This window comes from Prionailurus viverrinus, unplaced genomic scaffold, assembly GCF_022837055.1.
Source record: "Prionailurus viverrinus isolate Anna unplaced genomic scaffold, UM_Priviv_1.0 scaffold_58, whole genome shotgun sequence".
In the NCBI taxonomy this organism is placed as follows: domain Eukaryota; kingdom Metazoa; phylum Chordata; class Mammalia; order Carnivora; family Felidae; genus Prionailurus; species Prionailurus viverrinus.
In genome coordinates, this window is record NW_025927620.1 from 938,574 (window position 1) to 942,167 (window position 3,594).

Genomic DNA, 3,594 nt, shown 5'->3' on the forward strand with positions numbered 1-3,594 from the left:
ATGACTGAAGCCGTTCCTGTACCTTAGAGAAGGGGTCAGACAAACACAAACACCCTCCAGGCCCTGGGTTCCCTGCTCAGAAAATCCCGGGCAAGTTCCGAGGGATCGGATTCGCCAAATGGGTAGTGCTCCTGGTCGACCCGGGCCTCCACGCCCGGGGCTTTTTCTTTCCATGGCGCATCAGGGCTGAAGCCTCTCCCTGTCAGTGACAGAAACGGGCCAGTGTTTCCCACACAGAGTCCAGACCTTGGGGTCTCAGCTCAGAAACTTACGGGGAAGGATGGCGAAGTGGGAGACACAGAATTCCAAGCAGCCCTACCAGGGACTATACTACAAGCCTAAAATCCCAAGGAGACATATGCCTGAATCCTGAAAAGCCAACAACCCTTCCTCTCCACTCCGGTACTCCCGCGTCAGGACCGAGGGATGCGAGACCCAGAATCCCAAACACCTGCTACGAGCCCCGGCCTCCAGGCCCTGAGACATTACGATGGCTCACCATGGTTGGAGCCTGAGAGAAGGCAGTCACCCTGTACCTGAGAGAAAGAGGTCACAGAACCCGAAACAGCCTCCAGACACTGGGGTCTCAGCTCAGAAACTCCCCGGAAAGTTCCGAGGGATTGGAGACACAGAATGGGAAGTGCCCGGCTCGCCCCGGGCCTCCAGGCCCGGGGCTGCTCGCCCCGGGCCTCCAGGCCCGGGGCTGCTCGCCCCGGGCCTCCAGGACCGGGGCTGCTCGCCCCGGGCCTCCAGGCCCGGGGCTGCTCGCCCCGGGCCTCCTCGCCCGGGGCTGCTCGCCCCGGGCCTCCTCGCCCGGGGCTGCTCGCCCCGGGCCTCCTCCTCCGGGGCTGCTCGCCCCGGGCCTCCTCGCCCGGGGCTGCTCGCCCCGGGCCTCCTCGCCCGGGGCTGCTCGCCCCGGGCCTCCTCGCCCGGGGCTGCTCGCCCCGGGCCTCCAGGCCCGGGGCTGCTCGCCCCGGGCCTCCAGGCCCGGGGCTGCTCGCCCCGGGCCTCCTCGCCCGGGGCTGCTCGCCCCGGGCCTCCACGCCCGGGGCTGCTCGCCCCGGGCCTCCACGCCCGGGGCTGCTCGCCCCGGGCCTCCACGCCCGGGGCTGCTCGCCCCGGGCCTCCACGCCCGGGGCTACTCGCCATGGCTCACTATGACTTAAGCCGTTCCTGTACCTGAGAGAAGGGATCACACAAACACAAACACCCTCCAGTCCCTGGGTTCCCTGCTCAGAAAATCCCGGGCAAGTTCCGAGGGATGGGATACGCCAAATGGGTTGTGCTCCTGGTCGACCCGGGCCTCCACGCCCGGGGCTCTATCTTAACATGGCGCATCAGGGCTGAAGCCTCTCCCTGTCAGTGACAGAAACGGGCCAGTGTTTCCCACACAGAGTCCAGACCTTGGGGTCTCAGCTCAGAAACTTACGGGGAAGGATGGAGAAGTGGGAGACACAGAATTCCAAGCAGCCCTACCAGGGACTATACTCCAAGCCTAAAATCCCAAGGAGACATATGCCTCAATCCTGAAAAGCCAACAACCCTTCCTCTCCACTCCGGTACTCCCGGGTCAGGACCGGGTGATGCGAGACCCAGAATCCCAAACACCTGCTACGAGCCCCGGCCTCCAGGCCCTGAGTCATTACGATGGCTCACCATGGCTGGAGCCTGAGAGAAGGCAGTCACCCTGTACCTGAGAGAAAGAGGTCACAGAACCAGAAACAGCCTCCAGACACTGGGGTCTCAGCTCAGAAACTCCCCGGAAAGTTCCGAGGGATTGGAGACACAGAATGGGAAGTGCCCGGCTCGCCCCGGGCCTCCAGGCCCGGGGCTGCTCGCCCCGGGCCTCCAGGCCCGGGGCTGCTCGCCCCGGGCCTCCAGGCCCGGGGCTGCTCGCCCCGGGCCTCCAGGCCCGGGGCTGCTCGCCCCGGGCCTCCAGGCCCGGGGCTGCTCGCCCCGGGCCTCCAGGCCCGGGGCTGCTCGCCCCGGGCCTCCAGGCCCGGGGCTGCTCGCCCCGGGCCTCCAGGCCCGGGGCTGCTCGCCCCGGGCCTCCAGGCCCGGGGCTGCTCGCCCCGGGCCTCCAGGCCCGGGGCTGCTCGCCCCGGGCCTCCAGGCCCGGGGCTGCTCGCCCCGGGCCTCCAGGCCCGGGGCTGCTCGCCCCGGGCCTCCAGGCCCGGGGCTGCTCGCCCCGGGCCTCCAGGCCCGGGGCTGCTCGCCCCGGGCCTCCAGGCCCGGGGCTGCTCGCCCCGGGCCTCCAGGCCCGGGGCTGCTCGCCCCGGGCCTCCAGGCCCGGGGCTGCTCGCCCCGGGCCTCCAGGCCCGGGGCTGCTCGCCCCGGGCCTCCAGGCCCGGGGCTGCTCGCCCCGGGCCTCCAGGCCCGGGGCTGCTCGCCCCGGGCCTCCAGGCCCGGGGCTGCTCGCCCCGGGCCTCCTCGCCCGGGGCTGCTCGCCCCGGGCCTCCTCGCCCGGGGCTGCTCGCCCCGGGCCTCCTCGCCCGGGGCTGCTCGCCCCGGGCCTCCTCGCCCGGGGCTGCTCGCCCCGGGCCTCCTCGCCCGGGGCTGCTCGCCCCGGGCCTCCTCGCCCGGGGCTGCTCGCCCCGGGCCTCCTCGCCCGGGGCTGCTCGCCCCGGGCCTCCTCGCCCGGGGCTGCTCGCCCCGGGCCTCCTCGCCCGGGGCTGCTCGCCATGGCTCACTATGACTGAAGCCGTTCCTGTACCTTAGAGAAGGGGTCAGACAAACACAAACACCCTCCAGGCCCTGGGTTCCCTGCTCAGAAAATCCCGGGCAAGTTCCGAGGGATCGGATTCGCCAAATGGGTAGTGCTCCTGGTCGACCCGGGCCTCCACGCCCGGGGCTTTTTCTTTCCATGGCGCATCAGGGCTGAAGCCTCTCCCTGTCAGTGACAGAAACGGGCCAGTGTTTCCCACACAGAGTCCAGACCTTGGGGTCTCAGCTCAGAAACTTACGGGGAAGGATGGCGAAGTGGGAGACACAGAATTCCAAGCAGCCCTACCAGGGACTATACTACAAGCCTAAAATCCCAAGGAGACATATGCCTGAATCCTGAAAAGCCAACAACCCTTCCTCTCCACTCCGGTACTCCCGCGTCAGGACCGAGGGATGCGAGACCCAGAATCCCAAACACCTGCTACGAGCCCCGGCCTCCAGGCCCTGAGACATTACGATGGCTCACCATGGTTGGAGCCTGAGAGAAGGCAGTCACCCTGTACCTGAGAGAAAGAGGTCACAGAACCCGAAACAGCCTCCAGACACTGGGGTCTCAGCTCAGAAACTCCCCGGAAAGTTCCGAGGGATTGGAGACACAGAATGGGAAGTGCCACGCTCGCCCCGGGCCTCCAGGCCCGGGGCTGCTCGCCCCGGGCCTCCAGGCCCGGGGCTGCTCGCCCCGGGCCTCCAGGCCCGGGGCTGCTCGCCCCGGGCCTCCAGGACCGGGGCTGCTCGCCCCGGGCCTCCAGGCCCGGGGCTGCTCGCCCCGGGCCTCCTCGCCCGGGGCTGCTCGCCCCGGGCCTCCTCCTCCGGGGCTGCTCGCCCCGGGCCTCCTCGCCCGGGGCTGCTCGCCCCGGGCCTCCTCGCCCG